The sequence below is a fragment of the Dipodomys spectabilis genome, unplaced genomic scaffold (genome assembly GCF_019054845.1).
Source record: "Dipodomys spectabilis isolate Male_0828 unplaced genomic scaffold, ASM1905484v1 ptg000094l, whole genome shotgun sequence".
NCBI classification, from domain to species: Eukaryota; Metazoa; Chordata; class Mammalia; order Rodentia; family Heteromyidae; genus Dipodomys; species Dipodomys spectabilis.
In genome coordinates, this window is record NW_024870771.1 from 313956 (window position 1) to 328513 (window position 14558).

The following is a 14558-nucleotide window of genomic DNA, read 5'->3' on the forward strand; positions in this document are numbered from 1 at the left end:
AAAGATCAGAAGTTCAGTAGAGCTAGACAAAAAACAAAAAGATAGTTAAGAAAGAAAGAAAAAGAGAAAGAAGACAAGAAAAGAAAGGAAAACGTACATTCACGTATTCCTAAAATAAAAATTATAAGAGGAAAAAAAAGTTACTGGAAAACAATTATTTTTTCAAAAAAGGCCAAAATTAAAGATTAATAAAATTTTTAGAAAAGGAAAAAATTTTTTATATATATATGGTACCAAAAAGAAAAAAAAAAAAGAAAAAAGAAAAAAAGGAAAGAAGACGAAGAAAAAAAAAAGTTCTTTGATTTTTTTTTTTTGAATTTTTTGGGAGGGGTGGGAAGAATCCTGTATCTCCCTTTTGTCTGTAACCAGCCTTTTGTTGGAGTCTCTGGTCAGCTTGAGGTCCTGTGGCTTGATTGGTTTCTTAAGTCAGTTTGTTCCAACAGGCAGAAAAATGCTCTGCTTTATCTAAGATTTTGAGATCCCCCTCCCAGATTAGTTTAATGGGAGGGTGATCTGCTTTGAGAATCACAAAAGAGGGGGATGCAGTGGTGAGGCTAGGTTCTGGGTAGAATTGAGGCCTTTCAACAATCAGTAGCTTTTCCCTGGGGCTATTTTGTGAAAAAAACTCACAGAGCCAGCCTGAAGCCATTCTCAGGGTTTCTGTTTTTGAATTGATTGTGGTGGCTGCTAGAGGGAGGGGCAGCCTCTGGCTCTGGTTACCCAGTGAGGAAAGCCGCTCCAATGGCTGGCACCTGAGCTGGGTGACTTTTCCCTGGTTGGAGCTGAGTCTGGCAGGTCACTTCGCCGTTAAGTTCTTGTGACCTACTAAATGACTCGTTTTATTCCAAGGCCTGAGTTGGAGCTGGCAGCTCCTCCGAGCTTTGTCGGTATCCAAGATGGAGATCACCGGTGCTGGGGGGGGAGGGGTGGCCTTCCCTCCTCTGCTCCCTGAGAAGGAGTGAGGATGTGGGGCTTCTACTCATGCCGAGTCTTGGATCCTGGGTCGTCTCTGGTCTGCAAACTGCAGGATGAAGATGTCTGCTCCTTGTCGGTTCTTGCTGGTGTTGAGTAGAATCCGCTCGCCCGCTGCGTCTGGCTCCTTTGTCCTGGACTCTCTGTGTGAGAGCTCAGTTATGGCCCCGGCTGCAGTCTCCGCCTCGACCCTGCTGCCGCCGCTGCAGTGGCTGCTGGCAAGCGCTCAGATGCGTCTTCTTGCCTTGGCTTTCCCTCTCTTGTCTAACTCTCTGTCCTGTGATGGCACACTTGGTGTGATTCTCTGGCTTAGGACTGTTCACTGGAACTCTAAAACTGCTTTCTATGCGAGAGCTTGTTCAGATTCCAGCTTCTCCTCCGCCATCTTCCCGGAAACTCCCCTGTCCTCTACATCTTGAGCCTTGCCTCCAGCAATTTTTGCTTTAAATAATTTCTTGGATATGGTCTGGCTTTTTACAGGCATTGCCAAAGACACTGATCCTCCTTCATACATCTCCCTGACACTGCAAATTTGTTCCACTATTCCTAGTTTATTGACATGGATTCTTTGTTCTTTTTTTTAAAACCTTGATAAGAGTGACCCCCCCCATCTTCCCTTTCTCTCCCTTCCTCCCTCCCTCCCCTGCCCCCCCTCTCTGCTAAAGCTTAACTGGATTCCTGAAGACTCAACTATTTTCATTCATGGGCACGTAATTGTCACCTTTTTTTAAAATTTTTATTTTTTGTGAACATATTGTACAGAGGGGTTACAATTACATGGGCAAGATAATGAGTACATTTCTTATCAAGCATTGCAGCCTCCTCCTTTGTTTACCATTCACATCCCTTCCCAGCCTCCTCCTCCTGCGCGCCCCCCCTCACCCCTCCCCCCACGCACCAAAGTTGTAAAGTTCGTTTTCAACATGATTGTCACCTTTTAAAAGGAATGAAGACTATTATGGTTTACTTCATCTTCCTGATATATTCCTTCCTATTTTTGAAGGCAAATGTGTATTAGATTTTTGTCACCAAAGAAATCTTACTTATTGGACTAGGAAGGTGGCTTAGTGGTAGAGCACTTGCCTTGCATGCATGAGGCCCTGGGTTCGATTCCTCAGCACCACATAAGCTAAAAGAAAAAAGCTGGAAGTGGCGCTGTGGCTCAAGTGGTAGAGTGCTAGCCTTGAGCTGCAGACCTGAGGGACGGCGCCAAGGCCCAGAGTTCAGGCCCCATGACTGGACCCAAAAAAAAAAAAAAAAAAAAGGAAAAGAAATCTTATTTATTAACTTCTGTTCATGTTTCCCAGTGGTAATGCTAAAATATTGTTAAACCATTTGTATGTGACTTTTTTTTGTTGTTGTTTATCATGGTCTATAACATTTATGATTTCTATGAGCTTTGCGATACAGTTATTTCTTCCACATTGGGTGATATGTACATTTCTTTTGTTTTGCATAGCATCAGCTGTTCCCTCTTTCCCACTTGTTCCCTCCCTCCCATTGCTGCCATTGAGTTGCTTAGTTCAGTTTGGTCAATGTCCAGTACAGCTGATGGGTCCCGCTGTTATATGTTTTTCCCTGATTCCTTCTAGTTCTGTGTTGTCTTCCTGATTCCCTTCCGGTGTACACAAAAATACCATACATGTTATTTAGTAGTGATTATTTATTTAGTAGTGATTCAACCAGATGAGTGGAAGTCCTTTCTTTCTTAAGTCCTGTTAATTTTGTCGTATCACCTAACATTTTGGATTTAACATCCACTTATCAGGGAGACCATGTACCATTTGTCTCTTTGCTCTTGGCTTACCTCACTCAACATGATTCCTTCTAGCTCCATCCATTTCCCTGCAAATGCCATTATTTTGTCCTTTCTAATGGCTGCATAATATTCCATTGTGTATAGATACCACAATTTTTGGATTCATTCATCTGTGGTGGGACATGTGTTGTTTCCATATCCTGGCTATTGTGAGCAGTACTGCAATAAACATAGAGGTGCATGTGTCCTTGTATATTGGTTCCTGTTGTTGAAGATAAATGCCTAGATGTGGTATGACTGGGTCATAAGGGAGGTCAATATTTAGCTTTCTGAGTACCTCCAGACTGCTTTCCAAAGTGGTTGTATAAATGTACATTCCCACCAGTAGTGTAATATGGTTCCTCTTTCTCCGCATCCCCTCCAGCATTTGTAGTTGGCTGACTTGAGTATGTGGGCCATTCTGACTGGGGTAAGGTGGTATCTCAGGGTTGTCTTTATTTGCATTTCCTTCACAACCAGGGATGGTGAACATTTCCTCATGTGTTTCTTTGCCATTTTTATCTCTTCATCTGAGAAGTCTCTCTTTAGTTCTCTTGCCCATTTAGTAATTGGTTTGTTAGGTTTGGGAAGGATTAGTTCCTTGAGTTCTCTGTATATCCTGGATATTAACCTCTTGTCTGATATATTGCTGGGCAATATTTTTTCCCAATTAGTTGGTTGTCTTTCTAGCTTGGTTGCAATAGCTTTAGCTGTGCGGAAACTTTTTATTTAAAGGTAGTCCCATTTGTGGAGTCTCTCTCCAATTTGTTGTGACCCTGGGACTCTGTTCAGGAAGTTCCTTCCTAGTGCCTATAAATTCAAGTGTCTCTCCTACTCTGTCCTGCAGTAGTTTCAGAGATTCAGGTTTAATGTTAAGGTCTTTAATCCATTTTGAGTTGATGTTGGTGCATGGTGATAGGCTGGGGTCCACTTTTAGTTTTCTGCATGTGGCTGCCCAGTTTTCCCAGCACCAGCGGTTGAAGAGTCTGTGTTTCTTCCATTGTATGTTGTATGTTCGTTTTGAGACAAGGTCTCACTATATAGCCCAGCTTGACCTTGCACTTGCTACCCATTGCTTCAGCATTTCTGAAAGGCTTTCATTTTGGCCTTGGGACCAAAAAACAGGATCCTAGGTGGGAGCGCATGGTGCATCAGCTCAGACATGTTGCTTGCTGGGAACGGCAATTTGTGTGGCCCGGTTACAAGGTACAAGATGGCTTGTCTGGGCTTGGTGGAAGTCTTGGTTGTCCCACACTGCAAACCGCGATACTGGCTGAAACGTGCATTTGAGTCCTCCCTCTTCCTGCTGGTTCACCTTGACTGCTAGTGTAAGCTCCAGCCTAGAAAACCACATGGACACACAGCTACCAACAGGAAGAACAGTTCATTGCCAGCTGAGGCTGCCAAGTCCACCTCTCCCATGGGAAAGGGAGAAATGACACCTATCCTTTGTTTAGAGCCAAATTTATAGTGTGGGGCTAGGGGAGAGAAGGGAAGTCGCAGCTGAAAGCTAAAGATGGCACATAGCCCAGGTGGGGTCTTCTAATTTTAACAGTTACAATTGGGCAGTACCTGGGGGTAGAGTGAAACATGGTTTCAGGAAGCGAAGTAGGGGAAACGGCCTGGGCTGAAGGTCAGCTGCAGTGAGGCCTGGGAAGATTCACTGGTTTTGAGGGAGGGGCTGAGGACTGAGATGGAGGGGCTGCTAACAGCTAGTGGTCCAGACTTCTTCCTCTTCTCCTTGCTTCCTGCCCCTTCCTGCTTCCAGAGCTGAGGTAGACAAGAGACCTTTTCCTCTGTTCCCAAAACAGGGCACTGTCAGCCATGGTTTGCTGGGCCTGCAGTGTGAGTGATGGGAAGGAGATCAAAAGGATAAGCAAGACATTTACTACCGCCTGGCCAAGGAGAATGAAGCACACAGTGCCTTCAAGATGCTGCAGCTGTTCCAAGCATGACATAGGCGCTGATCTGTGTGTAGCCAGAACCGGGAGAGTCAAGGGTCTGGCCCTGTGGTGGCTATGTTGCCCCTATCGGGTGTGATACAGATCCAGGGGGATATCACCCAGTTCTCTACTGCTAAATAGATGAACCATCACTGTGAGGGCTGCCCTGCTGACCTAGTGGAATGTGATGGGGCTCTTGTCATTGGCCTCTATGATGCCGATGTGTACACGTAGGCCCAGCTCCTCCTAGCAGCTCTGAGCATCACTACACATATCTTGAACTTGGGTGGCTGCTTTGTGGCCAAGATATTGAGTTGCCAAAAGGAAACTCCCATGTGGTTCAGGGTAGAGGAATTATTGACACGGGGAGAGAGCAAACTTCCAGCCACACAAGATGATATGGCAGACAAAGATGGCTTATGGACAGAGAAGAGAGATTATATGGGGGAGGGTGATGTAGGGACGTGGCCAGAGAAGAGAGATTATATGGGGGAGGTTGATGTGGGGACGTGGCCACAGAGCTGACCTCTGAGGATCAGGAAATGACCTTAGAGACCTGGGACAGGCCCACTGCGCCCCCCCTCCAGCCCAGGGCCATTCCCCCCCAAGCATGCCAGTTGTCTGGGTTACAGGTGCTGGGCGGGACTTCTAGGGTGCACAGGGAGAGGGTCAAGGGAAGGGGCCATCTCTCCTGGGTGGATCTAACAAGAGCCCAGGATGTAACTCTGCTCTACAGCCAGCTGCGAGTTTTCTTTCCCTGTGTACTTTGTGCCAAACCCAGGATCAGCAGAAACTCCAGCATCGAGGCCTTCACTGTCTGTCAGGGTTATGAATGTCCTAAAGGCTTTATGGCAGATCTGGCCAAATGCTTGCTAGACTACTTTTAGGATTCTAATCAGATGACTGGCCCTATCCGGATCATCATGCCTTTTGTGGCCTGTGGGGACTTGAATGCCTATGACTGGGACTGCATCTACCCCCTGAATCTGAAGGATGGCTCCCAGTACAAGTACACTCTGCCCATACAGCCTCCCATCTCAGCCTCATGCCAGGAGGCCTGCATATTGAAGAAGGGAAGACTGGCTAAGGAGATCCATATCCAGGACAGTGTCATCAACAAAGTGAACTTATTTCCTCCACACATCCCTTATCACTACACTGTACTGGATCTGAAACAGTGGAATAAATTGTTCCCCTTAACACATTAAGCTGGCAGTCAAATAGAGGTTTTCACCTTTTAGGAAAAAGCAGAGTGTGTATTGATGGACTTATTTTCAAATCTCACTAATAGAGCATGGACAAAGATACCAATGTGAGCACCTGCAAAAGCCATGTGAAGATAAAACAAGGAAAGAAACCATGAGGAAATCTGACAACTTGGGTTTAGCCTGTGTTTGTATGCTTCAATATCACCACAGAACTCTATACACTTGTTTATGTGACTCTGTGAAGTAAGAAATACTCACAACCCAGAGTAAAAGCCACATGAAGATAGAATGAGAAGGTGTCAGTATACAACTTAGGAAATGATACCTCAACACAAACCAATCCTATCAGGTTTTAGCTTCCAGAACTTTTCAGGTTTGATTGCAGGAGATTCATGTTGGTCACACTGAAAACCAATTCTACTCAGACCTTGACCTTGGACTTTTAGCCTTCAGAACTTTTCAGGACTGATTGCAAGATATTCATCTTGGTCATGTATGTGGAAATTGGGCATTCGAATGAAATATGGAAAATTGTGTTTGGCACATTCTTCTTTTTTAGTGGAAGGGAACTCTGTAGCGGAGAGGGGAAGAGCAGTCAGGGAAAGGCAGGGATGAAATTTGAGGTAATCTGTAGCTTTAGAGGGTTCATCCATAGATTGTGCCCAACCCTATTTCAGGCTTAGTATTAACTGCTTTTGGAGTATTCAGGATGGTTTGGAGTTACCTTCTAAATGCTCCACTCTAATGCCTACTTCCTCCAAGTTATCATCTTTAGAACATCTGTGCCACTATCCACTCATGCCTTGCTTCAAAGAGCAGGCATAATGCACCTAGTGGCAGTCCAAAGGAAGGATTAAATGTCTGACTATGACTACAAGATGACATAGTGATTTCAGAAAGTTGAGCTATATCCTGAATCTCAGATAGTGCCTCATCATAAAGTGCTGCTAAACACAGAAACTAGGGGCCATTGCAGTCTGGGTGTTGGTGGATAAGAATGTGAAGATATGTGTGTGGGCATACCTACTTGAAGATGTATGAAGTTGTGTGTATGTAAACAGTGTGCTTCTGCCTCTGTGTATGTGTATGTGTAAGTGTGTGTATGCATTTATGCTTTGCTGACACATGCAGATGTGGTTATATATACTTAGGGCTACCACATGCATCTGTACATTTTCATGGAGATGCAGAGCAGGTGGATGAGGAACTAGACATTTACAGCATGTTTGTGACAAGTTGGGCATAACCAATTGCCTATAGTTGTGGGTGCTAGCCTGAGCATCTTGTCTCTCCGACTGCATGAGCATACTGACACACATGTACAGACAGACAACTCGTCCTAGGTGTAGGAGGCCCAGTGGCCTAGGCATCTTGTATGAACATATATGTATATATAAGTAACCAGATATGATCCTGTCCTCAGTGTCAGTGCACATATATCTCTGCTTACCCATGAATGTATGTATATGTAAATGGAATTAGGACTACAGGGGCAAGCATGTTTCTACCTGGTCAACTCTGAGGCCGGTGTATGGCTATATGGGCATGTTTCAGGTGTGGACATAGACCTTGGTGGCCACTGCATATATGTGTGCTTCTACTAGGGTCTGTTCATGAGTGCTTGTGTGTGCAGTGGTGCCAAGAGCTAGGATCTTGGTGCCTATGAACATGTATATTTGGATATTACATATGGCCTTCTTATAAGCATTTGTAGCTGGGAGGGTGGGATTGATGTACATATTAACTTTCAAGTTTTGAGTTTTAAGGGTATACAGAGAATGCTCTTTCTCTAGAAATCCAGGTTTCTGCAGAACCAAGGGGGTAGAATCTGGGACCATTTGGCTTGTGTCAAACCTTGTTACTTGGAACAAAGCTAAAGCTTAGAAAACACCACTACCTTTAGTCCTCTCCCCTTGAGTGAAGCACTTTTGTGGCAATCTACAGATGATGCAGCCAGATTCCAGAGGCTGTGAACCAGTGATGCTCTAGGGAAGGGGAATTCCATAAGGGAGGAGATTTCCATGGAGCTTTAAGGACTGAGTTCATGATGTTTCTGTAAAAAAAAAAAGTTTTAGGCCACATCAGGGAAGAGACCAAGAAAATTTATTTTGGTAAAGTAAAACAAGGGGAGATAGAAAGATAGTGTGCAACCCAGACAAGAGCATGGGCTGTTACTGTACCATAAATGCTCTAACATCGCATTTATGGTGAAAAGTAGGTTAGGAGTTTATCTTAAATTTACCTCATAGTAAGGGCCCCCTTAATTTGACACCTGGAATATTTAGTCACTCTTGCTATTACACTTTTATCAGTTGGGGCCAGAGGTTCATTGGTCAGCTTAGTAAGTTTGGAGCATTGTGGCACTGATATTTAAGTATTTTTTTTGTCTTAGGGGAGAAACACAAAGATGCAATGCCTATTTACCTCTGATCATATAAAATAATGCATATCGAAATGAACTCCAAGAAATGGAAACAAGAGGTTTTTTTTTGTTGTTGTTGTTTTGTTGTTTTCTTTCTGTCTTGTTTTTTTCTTTTTCTGTTTCAGGGAGGTTAAGGGAGGACACAGAAACAGAGGAAAAGGATGAACAAATGCAGTAGTGGTGTCACTAGACATGATAAAAATGAAATATATAACTTGCATAGGAAATGGGAGGAAAAAACTGGTAGAGGGCTAGAAAGAAAAAAACTCATGACCTGAACTGTACTCCCTCTGTACATCACCTTTATAATTACAAAAAAATCATTTTTTTCAATATCCAACATTATCAGACAAGTAAACATTGCTTTTTTCCTATTTTTAATGGCCTGTTTCTGCCAAGTGCTCATTTCAAAGCAAATGCCAATTCCTAATTTAAATATTTTCCTTGCAAGATATTTTCCTATCCAGAGCTTCAATAAACAAACAAATGTCAAACAAATAAATACTTAAATACATAAATGTGCATTTGCGAAATGTTTTGTGAAGCACAAGAAGCTAAGGAAATTACTTTTTAGATGCGTTTAAAGTAGATGAACAAAAGCAGTAGTAGTGCTCACTATACATGTTGACAATGAACTTTTTAATTAAACTTGTAGATACTTTTCATTTAGGAAGCTTTATCTTAATTTCAACATACAGTTCTCTGTAAGTTTCACAGATCTGAACTTCAAATGACAGCTATTTGATTTTTATAGAGAAGCACAACTTAATCATTAACAGTCTCATTTATGTGCCAAGTGAATACTGAACAGTGAAGCATTTAAACATAGTTTTGTTAAGAAGGTATCTATTACATGCTTAAAGATACATTCAAAGCATTCCAATCTCACTGTTTTGGGTTAATGAATATTTAACTTTGGATTTTAATGTTAGTTCAGTTTTGCCTTTTTCTGCATATAAACTATGACAAATTTTTCATGAAAATATTTGTGGTAATAAGTGTCATTATGCAAGTTTAGTTTGTTCATAATTTAAAGTTTTTGCTTTTTATTTTAAATTCATTTAGAATTTTCATCAATGTATATACTTTCTTGCTTTTTTTTTTTTTTTTGGGTCCAGTCGTGGGGCCTGAACTCTGGGCCTGGGCACTGTCCTTCAGCTCTTCAGCTCAAGGCTAGCGCTGTACCACTTGAGCCACAGCGCCACTTCTGGCTTTTTTCTTTTTTGCTTTTGTGGTGCTGAGGAATCGAACCCAGGGCCTCAGGCATGCAACACAAGTGCTCTACCACTGAGCCACCTTCCCAGCCCATGTATATAGCTTCTTTTTCTCTTTGTTTTGGGTCCGGTCGTGGGGCCTGAGAACTCTGGGCCTGGGCGCTGTCCCTCAGTTCTTCAGGTCAAGGCTAGCGCTCTACCACTTGAGCCACAGCGCCACTTCTAGCTTTTTTCTTTTTGCTTATGTAGTATTGAGGAATCAAACCCAGGGCCTCATGCATGCAAGGCAAGCGCTCTACCACTGAGACACCTTTCCAGCCCCTGTATGTAGTTTCTTATGTGAAGTTCTTAACTAAGACTTTTAAATCTGTATAAAATAGTATTATCATTACCATTATTGAGAATGTTCTCATGATAGCTCTTTCATCAATTTGCTTGCATGAAGTTTTGTGTACATAATATTATACATCAAAATTTAATTATTTGCAAGTTTAATTTTTCTTACTTGCACATATTCATTGTCACATATTCACCATCATTTTGTTGATTTTAAAATATATTTGTTTCTTAGCAAAATTTATATTTATATGTTTCTTAAATAGTCTTAGGTAATAATATAGAATAATTGCCTTCAAACAGTTTAAGATTATGTTAATGTAAAAGACTGGTTTATTGTATGGTTCAAACAAGTTGAAAAAACTTTTTTTCCCAAAATTCTGTGTCTTTGCAATGTTCCCAATTAAGTTTTTAGAATTTGTTGTCATATTTGTAATGTACCTTTTCTTTTTCTAAACTAAAATAAGCCAACTTAATAAAAACTTTACTTGAATAGATACTAATAAGTCACATATTTGGTCAATTATTGGTGATTCCAGATAAATACATATTTAGGCTTTGCTTGATACCTTTCAATAGCTGAGTTACTTTATTGTTTTATAATTTTAATTACAGAGTAGTTTTTGAATTACATAGTAGTGATAAATAGATATTTATGAGATAACTGAATAAGGAATTAATACAAAACAAATGGAACCAGGTACTGGTGGCTCATACCTGTAATCCTAGTTTCTTAGGAGGCTGAGATCTGAGGATCATGGTTCTAGGTCAGGCAGGGCAGAAAAGTCCTTATGAGTCTCTTATCTCCAGTTAACCACTTAAATACCAGAAGTAGAGCTGTGTCTCAAAGTGATAGAGTGCTAGCCTTGAGCAAAAGAGCTTAGGGACAGTGCCCAGGCCCTTATTTCAAGCCCCATGACTGGAAATAAAAACAAAAACACAAGTGGAGGTTATGTTTCAAGGACAGAGTAGATGTAATATTCTAAGCAAAAATTTAAATAAATATAGTTTCAAGAACAATGCCCACTACTAAATCTATTACTATATCTAATATTAAAATCTACTACTAAAATCACACTTCCCATAGGTAGTATGAAAATTTCACTTATCAAAAGCAATCTGGAAACAGCATTAGAAATTAATCTCTTGGGAGTAATATCATGTAGTGTTTGAACCAATGCAGAACCTAATAGACCTTTACCAAGCCTGCTTTGTATAAATGAAGTAAATGGCAATTTTACATAGTGTTTGACAAGGGAATGTAGAAATTTAAAAATAATGTGACTAATATAGGTAGCACAATTTTCACAAAACAATCACATTTACTAATCTCTCTACCAGGAGTAATGACTTTCAAAATATATGTGATATATTTTGTGACATACAACATGTGATGTGTTTTTACATACATTGTTAAATATTTTATTCACACATCTTCTCTGGGAAAATAATTCTGTAAAATGAAAAGTGAGAAAGAGGACTAATATAATGAAAAAGAAAAGTATAAGTAACTCTTACTTATATAATTAAAGTGTAAATAAGCAGGAAACATCTGCTAAATACTTTAAGATTACAGGCTTAATAGGCCAAATTCAAGTTCACATTAAAACTCAGAGCAGTTCCAGATGTTTGTTTCAAATGTATTAAAAAAACCCAAAATTTACCTGCTTTATTTTTGTGAATCCTGATAGTATTGTAAGTTCCAATATTGCAGTAAATAAGCAATTTTTTGTTGAACTTTTGAATACCGATTTCATAATATTTGTCATTGAAATAAAGATTTCTGAAATATAGTGGTTACTCCAAACATTGAAGTTAGTTCAATTAATACATATTTTTATATTTTATTTTTATACTTTAATAAAAGTAAAAAACATTTAAAAAACAAAACCCAACTGAAATGTCTGAACATATACATATATTTAATATTGTTAAATAGGATTGCAATCTATAACAATAATATAATGCAAGTATTATTTTTTAATCATAGCTCAAAACAGGATCATTCTGTTCTTTCCAAATATTTTTTTTGGTGATATCAGATTTAGAACGTAAGACCTTATACTTGCTCAGCTTTTCTTTTACTGGCACTTTACCACTTGAGCCACATTTCTAGCTCTGCTTATTTTTGCTGGTTAGTTTGGAGATGGAATGTCTCAGAGTTTTTTGCTAGGGCTGGTTTTGAGCCACAGTGCTGCAGATCTTAGCCTCCTCAGTAGCTATGATTACAGGTGTAAGCTATTGGCAACTTGCCATTCTGTTTGTTTTATTAATTACTACACTTAACAACAAGACTTTTTCTCCCTCTAGGATCTTTGCATTTAATCCTCACAAGCTGTCATGAGTAATTAATTTTGATTATTGTAGGTTAGGAAGGTGGGGCATAAAATATTCAATTTCCTTAAGTTGTCATAGCTGTTAGATGGCAGAAATCGAATTGAAAGTCAGATATTCAGAATCCAGGGCTTAGGTACTTTATGAGTGCTCAAGTAATTTTAAATATTTTTATCACATTGCATTTTGGATCTATAAAATTAATATAACTACAGAATTAATATATAATTTTAATATATTAATATATTCTGGAGTAACATATAATTGAATTCATGATTTTTTTTTGGTGGAAATCCTTTAAAATTATCTCAGTAAGTGTTATGTTTTAGCTATAGTTTAGCTGTTCATTTTCTTGGCTTTCTTTCTTTTTTTTCCCTCTCTTTCATTTTAGATTGTAATGAAGTTTGAATTCAGAGACTGGATTATTGGGGTTTTAATCCTGTAGAATTATAAAATTAATATGATTATAGAACTAATATATATTTTTTAGTGTATTAATATATCCTGTAGTAATTTATTTAAGTGACTTGAAGAAATAATTTAAAATGATCTCAGTAAGTGTTATGCTTTAGCTATAGTTTGGTTCTTTACTCTCTCCTCCCTCCCTCCCTCCCTCCCTCCTTTCCTTCCTTCCTTCCCTCCTTCCTTCCTTCCTTCCCTCTTTTTTTTTATTGCAGAGGTGATGTACAGAGGGGTAACAGTTACATAAGTAAGGAAATGAGTACAATTGTTGTAGAATATTGTTACTCCCCTTCCTTTTCTTCTGCTTTCCCTCCCTTTGACTCCCCCTCCCCAAGTTGTAAAGCTCATTTCCAACATAGTGTCTTGTGAGTATTACTGTTGTATTGGTTCATCCTATGTTCTTTGTATCACCATTTCTGTGATTTCCCTTCCTAGTCCCAAATCATATAAACTTACATATACAAGACAAAGGATACCACAAACAAGGCCATACTAAAGCTACCAGCACATCTATGTTTATCACAGCATTATTCACCATAGATAAGATATGGAACCAACCCAGATGCCCCTCAGTAGATGAATGGATCAAGAAAATGTGGTATATATACACAATGGAATTCTTTTTTTTAAGGGAATTTGTTTATTGAGCATTAATGTTAACACTTCTAAATTAGGTAATCACTTATGAATTTGTCATTGTCCTGTCAATGGACATAATGGAAAATATTGCACAAATCTCATGTATGGAAATAATAATTAACAAAATATCTAAGCAACAAATATATGCTTTACATTTAAAAAATTAATCCAAACGAAATAATCTGAAGTATTTCTCTGGCTTAGAAGGCTTAAAATGTTATATCTCATATTTTAGCTAAGATTTTGGAATTCTATGCCTCCATCAGAAAGAATGACATTGCCCCATTTGTTAGGAAATGGAAAGACTTGGAAAAAATTCTATTAAGTGAAGCAAGCCAGACCCAAAGAAACATAAGTCCCATGGTTTCCCTTATCTACAATAACTAGTATATGTCTAGGACAAGCAAAAGAAGTCAAAAGCTATGTACATATAACTGATGCTAAGTGAAATGAACCCCAATATAGGGACACAAGAGATTTTATCTTTCTTGTTGTTCTTTTTAATGTACTATCTCATTTTTTCTTGTTTGTACAACCCCTGTTGTCACTGTATTTGATTCCAGTGTCCTGCATCTTGTATATACATTTTTCTACTTTGGGGAGGGGAAGGGAAATAATAAAATGCTGAAATAGGAATACAGGACGACCCATTGTAACAATGAGATGTACAAGACACTATGTTGAAAATGAATTTTACAACTTTGCGGGGGTTAGGGGGGTGGGGTGGGAATGAGGGTGGGAGGTGGAGGAGTCCGGGAGGTAGGAACCAAGGGGATGGTAGTGGAAAAAGAAAGGAGGGGGTAACAATGCTCGATAGGAAATGGATTCATTGCCTTGCTCATGTAACTGTAACTGCTCTGTACAGTATCTTTACAATAAAAAAATATATATTTAAGATTAAAAAAACAGTGATAGCAGGGTGTACACCAAATGGGGGAAATGAAAGAAAAAAGAAATAACTGCATACAGTATACTAAAAAAACCCTCTCCTGTTTCCATTATCTTGTATTTAATTTCAATTAGCATCATTTTATAAGGTCATATGTACACAGCTATTGAGCTATTGTGATCTTCTGCTAGAACTCCCCTAGACATACACTAATTATTACAAATGAGAGAAACCATGGAGCCTATGTTTCTTTGGGTCTGGCTTACTTCACTTTGTATGATTTTTTTTTCCAAGTCTTTCCATTTCCTTATTAATGGGGTGATGTCATTCTTCTTTACGGA

At 39.4% G+C, this 14558-nt stretch overlaps 1 pseudogene; it reads left to right on the forward strand.

Moving 5' to 3' along the window:
* Nucleotides 1–1133: 1133 nt before the first annotated feature.
* On the forward strand, nucleotides 1134–5921 carry LOC122112332 (annotated as a pseudogene).
* The last annotated feature ends 8637 nt before the right edge of the window (nucleotides 5922–14558 follow it).